This window comes from Arvicola amphibius, chromosome 5 (genome assembly GCF_903992535.2).
Source record: "Arvicola amphibius chromosome 5, mArvAmp1.2, whole genome shotgun sequence".
NCBI lineage: Eukaryota > Metazoa > Chordata > Mammalia > Rodentia > Cricetidae > Arvicola > Arvicola amphibius.
In genome coordinates this window covers 130262668-130279543 of record NC_052051.1, presented here as the reverse complement: position 1 = coordinate 130279543, position 16876 = coordinate 130262668, and positions in this window count along the sequence as shown.

Here is a 16876-nt window from a genome sequence, read left to right as displayed (position 1 = left end):
TAAACACAAAGGCTTCACGCGCCGGGTCCCATAAGTCCATTTGCTGTGTGTTTCTCACTCGGCAGGTTTCCTATGGATGGGCGTGTAAAAAGTGCCAAGATTTCAAACTTAAGAAAACACTTACGGGGCAGCCGTCCAGTGGCATTACAGTCAGCTTGTGCCCGGAGGCACAGAGCAGATCTTAGCAGGGCCTGCTGGGTGACACTCATTACCCAGCCCGGCAGCCCAGTAGCCGCGCTCACCTCCGCGTTCCTCCACTGACTTGAGTTTTGAGGTGTGGGTTTTTTTTATACTTCCCAGCTGCATATTTCTTCTTTCTGCCCCCCCTTTTTCTCCTCATCAGTTTGTCTTCACACTGCCACTCACTCATCACAATGGCCACTCTTTCTCCTTCACCGTCCCCTCCCTTCGTTCCCTTCCTTTCTGTTAATTGACTCCACTGCAAATTGGTGAGTTCACTTGGAATTATGTCTGACCATGAAATTCTCATGTACAAACCTCCAAGAAACACCCAAATCCCCTAATATGAAAGGTGTCTCCCTATAACTGATGGGTGTCTATATGGTGGCTGGATTTGTATTGGATTCCATATTATTGCAAAATGGGATTTTCTCTGACTAGTTACTAGCTAGGATTCATTAAATTAGCTTCCACTGTAATAAAATGAAAACATTTAGTTGATCATTAAATAGTTTATTAAATAATTCAAGGTAGGCTCACCAAGGCATATGGGTACACTTTAATAGGCTATAGCATAAAAATGAAGATGCCAAAGGCCTAACTAAGAACACCTTTAAAATGCAGCAGTGAATGTTATAATTCATATACGCCGAGCCGATTAGGACGCTATTTTAAACACAAAGACTTCCCAGCTTCTGACTTCTTCTCTATGCAATATATCTAATCTACAGCTGCTGTCTTAATCTCCCAGAAACATCCCTTCACATTCTTTCGGGAATTCTCTGGTTTAGTACAGTTGAGAGCAGGAGTTTTTGGTGAGCAATCCTCAGATACAAGGCCAAGGAGGATTCTGGTAATTTGCATACCTAATAAGTTCCGGTGAGACTAGCCAGTCTAGAGACGGACACTCTTGGTTTGATGTTGGTGACCTTTCTTTGAATGCTGCAGCCTTCACCTTCAAGTGAGCCTCTCTGAGCTCCCATTCCCCAGAGCCTACTCTGAAGATGAAAGCCTGTATTTGATTCTCCTAGGAAGGCCTCATCTGTACTGAGATGGTATCTGCAGCTGAAACTGTATACACCTTTCTCCCCTCTACAGGACCTCAGGATTTCCCCATCCCATGGTTTTGGTCTGCCATTAATTTGCCGTTAATTTCCCATGCCGTGAGTAAGTCCACAGTTCTGTTAGTCCTTCAGAAAGAATCAAATTGCCCGTGTTTGAGATGAGTCCACAGAATTCTCTGCTGAGCACTGAGAAAAGATCTTCTACTAACATCCAGAGGAATGAAGAGTTTCCCACACCACAGTACTTGCTCCATACAACACTATCAATTCCAGGAGCCAGACACAAGCCTATCACATTCTGATGGGCAGCTGACTTCAGCTTCCTGCCTCAGCTCTGATTTACGTATCTCTAAGTCCAGAGGTGCCTTTCCTACCAAAGACCTTCATGTTAATCTATGTCTGGGCTGCTGAAGTAGCCCCAGTGCCAAGTTTCTCTGGTTATTTCTTTTCATAAGTTTTATAAAAGTAAAATATTTTTTAACCTTTTCTTTAAAGGAGTCTTAAGCAATTGTGCTGACATCCAATCCTGTGCGACTTGGATCCAGCCCTAGAGATGGTCTATGTGTATCCATACACAATGAGCTAGGCAGCCCAGTCAGAAGCATGATAACCTCAGAAGTGATTGAGCACCTTCCCCAGGTCGTTGCTTTTCTTTAATCTGGAAATGTAACTCCAGACCTATTTAATCAAATGTAAACAACACGCTTTGCAATTGGGAAAATTGGCAGCCGTCTTATTCGTTTTTGAAAATGAACAACACTAGTTTGTATTGCCATTGATTTTATGCGATTTCTATTATAAATGACACTACTTGAAACTGGGCCATTACAATCATAGTAGCAGCTACGTTTTGTAAATCAATGTAGATTTGTGATTGTTTGAGACGAACATCTTCCATTTATTGGAAGAGCCATAGCAAAACTCTGAGGATGATCTATAGGACACATTTGGACAATTCCACATCACTAAAGAGGAACTCGGAGAAGGAAGAAGCTCCTATTTTGATGGCCAGATTGAGAAGCTACAAAGCCTGAACCAACCCACAGGGTACCAATTGTTTGCTAAAAAAAAAAAAAAAAAAAAAAAAAAAAAAAAAAAAAAAAAAAAAAAAAAAAAAAAACAGGCTGTCTAACTCTTTGCTGCTCTGGAAGAAGCAGGGATAAGACTTAGAGAAGAGACAGGAGGTGGCTTAGTCGGTAAAGGTGCCTGTCATCGAGCCCTACAGCTTGAGTTCCAGAAGTGACTTCTACAAGCTGTCTTCTGATGTGTGTGTGTGTGTGTGTGTGTGTCTGTGTGTGTGCGTGCACACATTCAATAGACAAAAAACAATTCAAGTTTTTTAAAAGAAAGAAAGACCTAAAAGACAAAGCTGTCCCTTTGGAGTTTCTGGTCAAAGAACATGATTTACAGATACTGGAATATGTCTAGTGTTTACACAAATTTGTTTCAAAATCAAAAAGTAGTGTTTTCTTTCAAAGCAATTCCTTGTGAGCCATTTGTCATCACAGTGAGCTTCTGGTACTTGACCAATTCTTCCAGAAACTTGCTGGAAAACAAATGGTCATTAAACTCTTACAATGTCACAATAGAGAATTCTTACTGTGATTCATTCCTAATGCAAAATTTGCTTAAATTACTATATTCATTGAGCGAGATTGCCAAACTCCATTTCATAAACAAAGTCATTTTCATAAGCAGTAAATCATAATTTAAATCTCTCTTTACTTTCATCAGATGCGCTCTTGCTTCCCATGTGTAAGATCTTAATTGTTTTCCTTGAAGCAGCAATTTCCATGAACAAAGATGCTCATTTTTAACCCCCCATTCCTGGGGTGGGGGGTGTAGTAATGATGGAAATAAAGTGAAATTTACATTATTTGGTACATTAAAAATTAGGCATACAATTTTTAAAGCCAAGAAGCACAAGCTGTTAAAGCTAGGCTTCAGGAGCAGTATTTAGTACAGCCATTATAGCCAAAGTTAAATATTTAAATTGAATAATAGCTGTGTGCTCAGTCCTTGAAGCAGAGACACCATCCCATCGATGCTAGTTGAATGAATGACAAATGGACATACAAATCGTCAAGGATGAAATAAGGAGCATCATAAGATGCTGATTATATTAGCACAATTAAAAAGGCATTCATTAACACTTGGAAGGCGGCCATTCACGAAACAGTTAAATTGAATTTTTCTGTACATGCAACCTTTAGGAAAAAAATACTCTATTCCTATGTATGTTTGATGGGCATAGTATCTAGAGATTGATATAAATACAGCCTGCGGTCATGGGGCTGCTACTAGGTGGTCGAGCACACACCTAACATGTGCCAGGTCCTGGATGCAGTCACTGTCATCATGAACATCAACCAATAAATAAAAAAAAATTTGAATTGAAGCCTGAAAAACAAAATCCCAAATCCAGCCAGTGGTCATCCTTTGTGGTGAGTTGCTAAGTGATTTTTATGTTCTTCTTATAATTCATAACTTATGAAATTATTTTATGAGGGGTTGGAGAGATGCCTCCGTGGTTAAGAGTACTGACTGCTCTTCCAGAAAATTTGAGTTCAATTCCCAGCACCCACATGGTGGCTCACAACTGTCTGTAACTCCAGTTCCAGGAGATCCAACACCCTCACACAAACATGGATACAGGCAAAAAAAATGCACATAAAATAAAGATAAATAAATAATTAAAAAGGAATTATTTTATGTCATAAAATATTTAAAAATTTATCTTTAGAGCTTGGGAAATGTGAAAGAGCTTCATTGTTAAAGAGCCTGGTACACAAGCTTTGGAAACTGAGCTTGGATGCCCAGAAGGACATGGTGACTTGCATCTCTAACCCTAGTGTTACAGGCAGGGGACAGGCAAATCCACAGAGTCTGCTGGTCAGCCATTCTAGCGAATTAGTGAGCTACATATTCAGTGAGACAGCCTGCCTCAAAACTAACGCAGTGAAGGAATGCAAGACACCCGATGTCAAGCTCTGACTTTCCATGCACTCTGACATACTTAGGCATACCTACATGTGCACAGGCACACTCACACAGAAACACACATATACACCACACACACTTTTTTTTTTTTTTTTTTTGGCAGGGTCTCACTGTGCTCATTAGATAACCTTGTCTAGCCTGGAACTTCCTATGTAGACCAAACTGGCTTCAAATTCACAGATATCCACCTGCCTCCGCTTTCTGAGTGCTGGCATTAAAAGCACAAGACACCTTGCCTAGCTCATATACACACCGTTTAAAACAAAACGAAACAGAACAAACAAACAAACAAACAAACGACAACGGCCTTCAATGGCAAAGACTCTTCGACTGTAAGACCCATGTTCTATGAGAAATCTGGCATGGAAGTGGCTAGTCTACTCCGTGGAGCTTCGGGCTGCACTCTTTGCATTCTTTCTCAACTTAGTCAACTTATGCTGGAATCGCTTAATAGAGTTACTACTAGTCCAGCTGCTGATGGTGGCAGCACATGCCTTTTCTCCCGGCACTTGGAAGGCAGGGGCAGGAGGATCTCTGAATTCAAGGCTAGCCTGGTGTACAGAGCTAGTTTCAGGACAGCTGTGGCTATGCAGAGAAACTCTGTGTCAAAAAAAAAAAAAACAAAACAAAAAAACAAAAAAACAAAAAAAAAAAAAAAAAAAAAAAAAAAAACAAGGCGGGCATGGGGGCGCGGGGGAGATAGAATCACTAATTCTTCCTCAAAGAAAACATTTATTAGAGAGAAGTAGGAAGAGGAAAGGAGAAGAGAAAGATGAGAGAAAAGTGGGAAGTCCCCCTTTTGCAGAGAATCGGATTTCATTCACTTGGGCATGAGCCTTATCACTAATTTAAAAGGGGCAGCTGCAGCAACAACGCTCTCCACAGGATGCAAGTGTTCAACCAAGAAACCAGTGGCAGTAGCAACAGAAATGGAAGCACCATTTTGGCTGTACTCGGTAGTTTCCCAAACTAGGGGCAATGTTTCTGAGGCCAAGTTCAGTTTCAGAAAATAAGACATGGATCCTAGGAAAAGGTGAGGTGTCTAACTACCCCAACAACTGGACCGACACCCAAGGAGACCTTTCCTCAAAAATAAACGTGGCGGCTGGGAATGTAACTCAGCTCATAGAGTGGTTGCCTAGCTCACATAAAGCCTTCGGTCCCATCCCCAGCACTATGTAAAGCCAGCTATATGGCAAGCTTGAGAACAGTCTAAAACATACAAGACCCTGTCAACATAAGTAAACAGACAAATTAGTAGTAAATTGAGACACTCGATCCCCATCTTAGATTATTCCACTGAAACATAAGATGTCAGGTAGGCAAAACATGAGGAAAGTTTGGAGATTCTCCTGAATGTTACCATGGTTCTCTTGATAATGTAGATTTACATGCTGTAAGCCCAGGCGTGCTAATCTAGTGTGTGCTGGGATGGGTCCTTTCTGAAGGGACTGGAACACGTTGCAAAGAATCAGGTATGCTGGACTGGGGCTCACATGCCTCCCAGATGTGATCATGGCTGGAAATACAAGATGACAAGTCTCCAGTCCAGACCTGCTAAATCAGAGCATGCTCGGGAACAAAACCTCCAGGTGATCTTGCCTATATACTGACTTTTGATTTAAAAGAAACAACAAAACCTGCTGAAGGTGATAAGGGTGTGCTCCCCCAAACAGCGCTCCAGTCATGCTATTTTTAGCTGACAGCATTTAAGAAACTGCAGGAACAGCTTTTCTAAAAGTTAGGGAATAAATTTCTCTTTGTAAAGACAGCCTGTCTCCTAACTGGGAAGAGGACGGCTCGTAGAATTGGAGCAACTCTGAGTCAAAAATTCAGCTGAGCAGCTCTTTCTAGGATATATTTCCTAGTCACCAACTGACTGCCTCCAGGAGCTCCAAACACCATCTTTCATCCGTCACAATTCCCCAGCCATGGCAGAGCTGATGTGTAAGCCCTCGTCGTCCATCTTTTGGTGTGAACAGCTTTCTGTGGCGACCTTGTGCACATAAACATGCTAATAGAGTGTCTCCTTTCCTGTTGCCTTTTGTCTTTCGTCAGTTAATTTCCAGCTAACTTGGAAGAGGGGAGTTTTAACTGGGTGTGGTGGTACATGCTTTTAGTCCCAGAACTTGGGAGACAGAGGCAGGGGGATCTCTGTGAGTTTGAGGACAGCCTACAAAGCAAGTTCCAGGACAACCAGGGTTAATACACAGAAAAGCTGTGTCTTGAAAAAAACCAAAGCTAGAGAGAGGGAGGCAGTGGGACAATGGTTTACACTGGAAAGACTGGTTTCTTGTACTTGTTTAATAAAATGCTGATGGAACAGTAGCCAGGCAGGAAGTATAGGTGGGGCAACCAGGCAGGAAATAAAGGCAGGCAACCAGGCAGGAAATAGAGGTGGGGCAATGAGAACAAGAGAATTCTGGGAAGAGGAAAGATTCAGTCTGCAGTCATCCAGACACAGAGGAAGCAAGATGTGACTACCTTGCTGAAAAAGGTACCAAGTCACATGGCTAACACAGACAAGAATTACGGGCTAATATAAGTTATAAGAGTTAATAAGAAGCCTGAGCTAGTAGGCCAACCAGTTTATAATTAATGTCGGCCTCTGTGTGTTTATTTGGGACTAAACAGATGTGGGACCTGGTGGGACAGAAACCTCTGTTAACAGTGGGAGACAAGTCTTGCCTTTCCCTCACGACTTTAGCATGAGTTTGTGATTTACATCTGGGTTGATGGACAGAACACAACTTTTGGCGCTGTTCATTTAACACAAGCCTGGACCAACAAAGAGAACCAAAATGTTTGCTCCCGACCCATAGAGGATTCTTTACATTAAATCCACCTCCCATGCCTGAGCAAGTGAGATCTCCAACTGAAGGCTAGGCTTTCATTCTCTAACTGAATTCTTAACATTTCAGGAGGGTTGCATGCACTCAAGGGTTCAGGAGCCACAAAGACTGGCTTGTAGTTGGTTCTGCATAGCCATGGTTTGCTCCACGTCAAGCCGGCACAGATGGAAAACACTCAGGAAAAGAACTGCATCTTCACTGAACATGCCCACACTCTTTTTGTTAAAGAAAGAAAAGAAAAAAAAAAGAGTGTGCTAAGTGTTTATGTCACATTTACATTTTATAAGGTATTCCGAATAACCTAGAAATGATAAAGTCTTGGGGAGGATGTACATGCATTATCCACAAACACGGCTGCTTCGTAGAAGGAACTGTCAGCCGATGTGGGCACAAGAGAAATAGGGAGGTTCCTGGAAGTGGTCCCTTCCCACTCCCCACCTCCCAGGATATTGGAGCACGCCTGCCGTTGAAGAGAGATTGCTTCTGAATTTAGAACAGAAGCTCTGTCTTTTTCTGCTCTTCTAGACTTCCTGCTGGCTAAGAGCACCCCCTTGCCTCGAGGTATTGATTATAGCCAGAAATAAATCAGAAACTTCTGTGCCTGCTCCAGTTAAGAGAAATCAGACTCCCCACTCTTGACAGCTCTGCCTGGGCTGAGAGCTGCACCCAGCCAACACCAATCATTTATAAACAGAATTGAGAACGCATTCCCCCAGCAAGGCCTCAGCCATCGAAAGCATTAGTGAAGGCAGGGCTCAATCCCAGAATTAGCAACAGCAGCAGCAGCAGCAGCAGCAGCAGCAACAGCAGCAATAGCAGCAGCAGCAGCAGCAGCACCAGCTGCGGCAGCACCAGCGGCAGCAGCACTTGGCCACATCCAGACTTATTTAATCAGAAACTTAGGGGGCAATGGGGCCCAGTAATCAGAGTGTTAGCCATGCCTCCAGCTGATTCTCATGCAAGCTAATCACTGAGTTAATGGAAGCTCTTCCTCTGAGCAGGGAGCTCATCCCATGAACCTGGCACGTTTCTGGGCCTCTCAACTCATTGAATCTTCACACCAACCGTACAAAGTGGAAAACGGTTTAAGCCATTTTTACAGATAAAGGCCAGTGCAAAGCCAGGCCTGAGGCACACACAGGTCTGTCATTCCAGTCCTTGGGAGGCTGAGGCAGGAGAATCAAGAACTGAGACCAAACTAGCTCTTGTGGTGAGACACGCTCAAAGGAAGGTTGGGGGTGGGGCTGAGGGGATAATGACTCAGCAGATAAGCACACCTGCAGCACAAGCCTGAAGACCTGGGTTTCCCAAGAATCCACATAATAGGCTGGATATTGCGACACTCATCACTAATACCAGTGCTCCTTCCAAAGCCTGGAGGCAGAGACCTTGTGTTGCCTAGAAAGTCAAGGGTCAAATAGTCTGGAGACTAGATTCTGCCTCAACCAGGTAAAGGGTGTAAGATTCTAAAAGTTGTCCTCAAGCTTTCATGTGCTCACCATGGCTTGTGCTCCTCCACTTGTACACACACACACACACACACACACACACACACACACACACACACGCACTTTTTTTAAGGAAAAAGAGCCAGATGTGATGGTTTACATCTTTACTCCCAGCACTCAGGAGGCAGAGGCAGGTGGATCTCTTGAGTTTGAGGCCAGCCTGGTCTACAGAGTGAGTTTCAGCCAGAGTGTCACAGTGAGATTCTGTGTCAAAAACAAAAAGGAAAATAAAAGTAGAGAGTGAGGCTGGGAAAGGAGTCAAACAGTCCAGTATCTGGCACTTGGATGTCAGGGTGGGGGCCTTACTAGCAAAACCTGTGGAAAGGAACAGCTGAGAGCACCACCAAACGCACATCAACAAAACAGAATGAGGCGCATCTGAATATGGAAAGTTATGTGTGTTCCCACTGAGACCGCTACAAGGCTGCCTTTTCATGTAGACAGGAATCAATGCTGTGGTGGAGGAGGTCTCAGCTTCTCTTCCCAGGCTTAGGGAGCATCCTTAAGCCAGGCTAAACAATCCAACAAAGAAGGTAGAAAAAGCCAGAAACCCTTCACAGACCTCTAAGATTTAACTAGTGAAAACATGGGATTCCCACTTGAACCTAAATTACGGACCATTTTAGTGTAAATGTGGTGCATACAATACGAGAGGTGGGTTTACTAAAAATATTCTTTGCTTCTGAAGATTTTAAATTAATTGGGCACACCGGATGCCATTCCGCAACTCAACCTTTGAGCCCTTGTTTCAGAAGTCACAGGATGTCGGGTTACTGTGCTGTTGTTGTTTTGTTTTGTTTTTAGTGACCCACTCTGTCAACGTTCCAATTCAGTAAGGGAGATGACCACACATGAGTGCACTTATAGGAAAGACGGGAAGCAGCCTGGGGTTTACAACACCATCTCTTCCCCGTCTCACCTGAGTCTCTTCCTGAGATCTCATTTCATTGCCCCCCCTTCTAAAGAGCAGACATGATCCTTCACTATGTAAGAAGCAATTATCAGAATATTATAATATCAGAACACGAAGAAAGAACAAGAGGAAGAGCACTGTAAGTCTTTTTAAAACCATCAACAAGATCAATGTTGATGGGTCTGGTTGAATGTTTGTTCCAAACATTGCTTTGACTGCAGTACCAAAAGCTGTCAGCAGCAGTGGCATACTCTGACTGATGCGGGTACTTTAATCACCTTCTGTGTGGACTTTTTCCTCTTCTACCACAAAATACTATGTTGCTTTCATCTTCAAGACCCCTAAATCAGTATGAGCCATTAACTTTTGACCTAATAGCATCATTAGATGAAAGACTTTAACATTTTTTGCAATATCAACAATCTATTTCATGCATACCATTTTATCAATAGTTTAGAGTTTGGAAAGCCATAGAAAAGAAGTGGAAATAGAAACGTTAATTAATATTTGGAAACTTTTCAGCTCTTTTGAGTCTGGCTGAGAACCTGCCATGAAGGTATTTTAACTCAGCTTCCTGTTTCTCATTGAGTTTTATACCCCCAATGTGCAACCCGAAGACATCATTTGGTTAAGGAGTTTCAGAGAATGGGACTTAAATGCCTGTGTCATTCTGTCCAGTTGCACGATGTGTCAGAGCAGAGGTGGGAATATAATTACTGATTTTTCGAGTGGTTTGACAACTGGGTAATAGGTCAAAAGGAAGGGCTGTAACCTTTATCAAGGTATTCTAAACCTCTAATTAGAATAGACATTTGACAGGCTGGTGAGATGGCTGAAGGAACAAAGGTGCTAGGTACCAAGGTGATGACCTGCCTTCAATCCCAGGCACCCACACAGTGGGAGGGACTGGGGCCCACAAGACAGTGAGCCAAAATAGGCCCATCTCCCATCTCCCTTATCAACTCAGAGCCTGGAAGAGTAGGTTCCAGTGAAGCGATGCCCTGTTGACTTCTGAAGCAAAGCCTCAAAGGTTGGGTTGCAGAATGTGGTCCAGCCTGCCCAGTTCATTTAAATTTTACAGAAACAAAACTGTCTCTCAAGGACAACTCTCACAGTATTCCTCTGACGTCCTCACACCTACCAGGGCACACAACTCTCACACAAACACACACGTACTCAATGTCACACACACACACTCACATGCACACACATACACACATATTGTCTCATACACGCTCACACACATTCATCCACATCCACACACACTAAATTAGTTGGCTGATTGATTAACTTTCAAAGGCATTTATGTTAACACCCCACCTCCTGAAAAAGTGTCCTTTATGTATTTTCTTCAGTAAAACCAAATTTGTCCTACATAGACAAATGACGGTGTCAACCCAATCTTCATAACAGCCCTGGAAAATGGGCTACCTTTCCCACATTTCATAGTCGGGGAAACTGAGGCTCAGAAATGAGAAGGAAGGAGCTCAAGGTTTTAAGACCTAGAAGCTGACAGTTGTAGCATGACTCCTGGCACAGCAAGTCCCTACTGCATCCGGGTCACCAGGCAGACGCAAAGCTGGTGTCCTGGCTAGCACTCCCCATTTCTTTGTTGAACTGTGCTGTATCTATTGGCCTCTGCACAGTGCTTGTATGCAACACAGTAACTACTTACTGATACAATGAAGGTATGTTCCTTGCTATTTTGTGTTCACCACTGTGACAAGCATAAGGAAAACACAATTTAAGGGATGAAGGACTTATTTTGGCTTCTAATTTTAGAGTGTGATAAGGAGAATTACAGAGCAAAGACAAGATGTATCCATCCTTCAAAGCCTCACCTGCTACTGTTTCCGCCACCTCTCAATAATGTCCTTAAATTATGTATCCATCAGTGGATTTGTCCATTCCTGAGGTAAGATGATCCAATAACTCTCCAAAGACCCCTTTCTGAGCATTGCTTCTAATATATATATATATATATATATGTGTGTGTGTGTGTGTGTGTGTGTGTGTATATATATACATACATACATATATATATATATATATATATATATATATATATATATATATATATATTACATGGTCAAGCCCTCCATACATTTGCCTTCTGGGAGGGTACTTTATACTGAAATGGTAACAAAGGGGTTAGAGACATCATTTCAGAATTTTAAAAATCCAATTCCTTTCAACAAAAAGTGCTTAAATATACCAGTAAATGCTTACAAGTCCTTGGAGGAGGAGGGGTGACTGGGGAATGGGTGCAGGCATTGCTGAGTTGTAGTGTTGCTGACACCCCAAGATAACGGAGACCTAAAAATAACCAATTCCAAGGTACTACGGTGAAATCTCTCCATGTGGAGGTGGGAAGATATAACATAGTACACCATTTATATTAATTTTTTTCTCATGCAATAGATGCAAATAACCTCAAGAGTGCAGGCAACAGGAAATAATTAGGAAGTGGGGATTTTAGATGTATTATCTTTGTGTTAATAAAATTTATTTAATTATAAATTTGCATAATTTAATTTCTAAGAAAATGACTATTTAACTACCAACTTGCCACAATCTTAAAAATAATAATAATTAGTTCTTAGGAATAATTCATTCTGCTTGTTGGAATTGTCCTGGTTTGTTTAACGGCCCTCTATATTTGTCCCACTGGAGGGATTACTAATGAATAATGTGGCTCAGGACAACATTATCAGCATTCAGAGAGAGAGAGAGAGAGAGAGAGAGAGAGAAAGGGAGAGGGGAGAAGGAAAAAGGGAGATGGAGAGAGAGAGATATCAAAACAGCTCTATCTCCACTATACAAAGGATCAGGGCATATCTTCCAGAGAAAAATACCAAAATAATTCAAGTCCCATTGGACGATGTTATAAATTTGGTGGACAATTAACATTCATGAAAATATTTCTGAGTTGGCAAAGCATCAGAAAAGACAGTAGTGTTCCCTCATACTTGCACATATTTATTTTAATTGACAGATGAAAACAGACTTCAGCCAATTTCCTGGAAAACATGATGGCATAATTTAACATATTTGTGATTATGGTATAAGGATTATGTTCTAATATTATTAAATTTGCATATTGAACTATAAATAGCTGGAAACATCCATTATGTTTATGATCTTCTGTTAGCTGAAGTATTTCCTTAAATGAATTTTATATAATAAGATGAATTCAAAATTAATAATAGAAGTAATTAGGAAAGTGACATGCTACAAATGGACCTCTCTGATTCAAATGAGGTTTTTGCATGTGCAGACAGTCCCTCAGCATCCGCAAGTTCTATGTGGCATCTTCAACTGCACAAAAAAAATCCCCAAACACAGAAATTACAAAATGGAGTCCATAGCAAACTCATACAATTGTTTTCTTGTCATTATCCCCTAGATGACATGTTGACTACTTATATAAGGTTTGTACTGTATTGGATATTATTAATAATCTAGTGGTGATTTAAAGTGTATGGGAAGCTATGTATAGGTTATATGCAAATAGTAGGGAATTTCATATAAAGACCTTAAGCAACTGTCAGTCTCTGAACTGGTAGGGAGAGGTGGGGAGTCCTGAACCCAGCCCCATAGATACTGAGGGACAACTCTGCCTCTCACTTTGTCAAACCTTAGTTTCCAGGATGTTAAGATATTGTTACTCTTTTGTTGAGCTCCACTGTATGGCCTTGAACCTCTGATTGTCCTGCCTGCACCTTCCTAGTGCTGGAATTCCAGATGTGTGCCACCACACTGGATTTGTTATTGTTTTGGAGCCTTGTTTTGCAAGATAATTAACTCCCAAAATGATCTGTTTGAATGAAACGGAAAGGAATCCCCAAAGCAATTATCCACTTCACAACAAAAAGAATGCTTGAACAAGCCTGTTTTTCCAGGAGGACCAGCTTTGCTCCGCAGTTTTCCCAAGAAGGAGAAGTCTCCTTGTGCTTTGTTAAGGTCATTAAGTCAGAGTTCTCACTCAAAAGAATGTGGGCTTCTAGGGAATCTCTTCTACTACTCTCAAAATGAAAGAGGATCTAAAGTGTCCAAAAGATCCACGGTGTTCCATCCTCTGTGACTGACCGATCCATGACCATACCAGCAATACCCATAAAGACCTTTAGGGACATGTAGAGCAGCCGGCCTTGAAGGAGACCTTTGACTGAAGAACAAGGTAGAGCTCAATATTCAGTTCCAAAATTGGACAAACTGCTGGGGTATCTCTTTAACATATCAAAGCAGACCTGGCCCTGGGTTCTCCCAGCATCCCTCAGTCCTTACTGGTTACACAGTATGTCTGGCATGCTGCACCCACTTCCCAGAACTCTCCAGCCCAGGGGTTTGTCCTTCCCCTAGAGGCTCTTCCCTATATAATCCAGACAATTTTGGTTACCCACCTTTTTTCTTACCTTTGTCCTCCTGGATGCTGCTTCTGGTTCCCTTCTCTCACCTCGCCCTTCCCCTTCCCTTCTCCCACATGGCCCAGCTCAGTCTGGTCAAGCCCACTTGGGACTCTGCCAGATGTCTCTGCCTCCACCTACCTACTGTTGTAATCTGCTGACCTGGCCTATAACCTGGGTACCCTGTCCCTTTAAGAGACAAGCCCTGCCCACTCCAAATCTCCCATTTCCCGATCTTCCTCCTCTCCCACTTCCCACTTCCTCCTCTCCAGCCCTTGTGGGCTCTCTCTCTTCGTATCTGCCCTTCTTCTGGAGAAGCAGCTTCTGCCTCTCTCTTTTTTCCTCCTCCCTTCTTCCCCTTTTTCCTTTCTATCCCCCTCCATAACCCACTAAATAAACTGTATACCCCAGCTCTCTCTGCACCCACCTCATGGGACAGGCCTCTGGTCACCACTTTATCTACAGTAAACTTTCTCCTCCACCATATCTAGAAACAGTCATGACCTTTCCTTTCCTTTTTATTTCTTTTTTTTTCATTCACTCAAATGCTTTCGTGGGTCTCTGCCACAGTAAATAATAAGAGATATTCACTATAATAAGAGATAATAATAAGTTCCTGTCTTGACTTCCTCAATGATGCACTGTGGTTGGGACATGGAAGCCAAAAAAGTCCTTTCCTCACAGGTTGCTTTGGTCATGGTATTGTATCAGAGCAATAGAAAGCAAATTAGGACTCTTGGTATACAGTCCTAGTGTTCACCTGACAGTTTCAGGCACATAGTGGGACTCATTGTACCAAGAAATGCTGTTTATTGGCCTGCTCCTCCTTGCTTGCTAAGTTTGCTTCCTTATCCACCTCAAGTCCACCTTCCGAGGATGGAACCATTCAATTAGCTGGGCACTCCTATAATCAATCATCAATCAAGGAAATGCCCCACAAGCTTGATGGGGGGGGGGCATTTTCTCCTTTGAGAAAATGGAGAAAATCTTTTCTCATCTGACTCTGGTTTCTGTCAAGCTGGCAAACCAAAACAACTAAGTAAACAAGATGAAGTCCTTGTCCTCACGGCAGACTAGGGCTGTAATTAGACCTGGCTGGGCCTTAACATTCTAAAAGGGACTCAGGTGTCTGTTCCTGGTAATGTCTTCACATAAGGTAATAGAATTGCAGGAATATATTGACAGGATTGTAATCTTTTCTAAAGGTCAGGTGTGTTGAGATACGATTGGCGTTACCCTTCGAAACTGTAACATATAATGAATTCTGACAGATGACGCCCACCATCCCAGAACCTTAAGCTTGCCTTGTGTTACTGATCACAGTGTCGTGCATTATGAATGGCCACTTTAATCCTGTAACCATTTACTAGCCTGCACATAAAAGCTTTGAATTTGTTCTGCGTAGGACTCTAAGTATTTGTTAACGTTTACCTGCCTATCTTAGCCATACTTCATCTTTAGAACCACCTTGCACCCAACAAACAGGCCAGAGTGTTCTGGTTTCTCATGCTAAGAGATCTTATCACAGTTAAGTAGTAGGTTCCATAAATAGCTTTATAGGAAGGAAAGAAAGAAGGAAGGAAGGAAGGAAGGAGGGAAGGAAGGAAGGAAGGAAGGAAGGAAGGAAGGAAGGAAGGAAGGAAGGAAGGAAGGAAAGGAAGGAAACAAAGAAGGAAGGAAGGAAAGAGTGAAAGGGATATGCATGATACAGTTTATTAAAAATTAAATTGTATTTCTCTTACATTATGCTAACTATATTCTCTTTCTTAAAAATGCCCAAAATCATTGTTGCAAGAAGTGAAATTACATGAAGTGTATGCTAGTAGCTCTGGCCATTCTAAATATAAAGACAATGGGCAAGGCCTATCAGCAAGTCCTCCTTGACCCCATTCCCACTCTGCGACCCTAGAAAACAATAGTTCCTGATGTTTCTCCAGCCCATTGGATGTTTACATGACAGCAATAGTTCACACTGAGGAAACTGGTCCCAACATGAGAGAGAGAATCAGTCACTGGAACGAATGGCCAGGCAGCATCCCACAAAAGCATTCTACATAGTTTGGCACCGATGACAGGAGTGGAAGCCACATCCATTCAGAGAGTATTTCCCTGGTTCAGTTCCCAATGGACTCTGTGAGTTAGCGTCACGCACTTGGCTTTTCCATGACTGTATACACTTGGCTCTTCAATGAGTACACATGAGCATACATCAGACAAATACTATGTATAAATACAGGAGTAAAGAGCAAACACACTTCATGTGGGTTGCTGGGAGCACTCAGTGTGAGTAACCTGTTTACAAACGTGTTCCCGAGACCCCAGAAGATGTTTGATCCTTTGAATGCTTTCCATGGCCCTTTTCTTAAAAATGTGTAGATATTAACATCCACATTGACCTCAGATCCATGTGACGAGAGGAGCAGTTAGGATCCTTCACGAGAGTCTCTGAACACCAGAGAAGTACAGCTCCCCCTCCATGGGTCTTCTGCCCCCTGGTTTCTTATTTCAAGTAAACAAAAGCCTTTGTGGTAAATTCTCCCACATGAGCAATGGGAACAGCTTGTCTTCTCAATCTAAAGCAAAGCAGAAATTACTTAAGTAAACGTAGTGACTATGAATCATACACCACTTTCTCAGATAGCAGCCGCTCTGTGGGGCTGTGTCCAAATGTGGCCATTTTTATTCCACTGCTTTCTGACAGCCCTTTAAAGGGACTTAAGAGAACAAGATTTGACTGGAGCCTTCAAAAATTCATCACGGAATATTTGTTAACCTTGCTCCCTGAGATGGCTGAGACACTAAGATAATGTCCCTCAAATGGAGATGAATTACAGTCTTTCAAAAGATTATCACAGTCTTAATCAGGTTTGCTCCGGCAGCTGAACAGCCTGTGACCTTGTTAGCTACACAATACACAGAACTGATACTCTGTTCCTGTGGTCTGTGTGCAGTG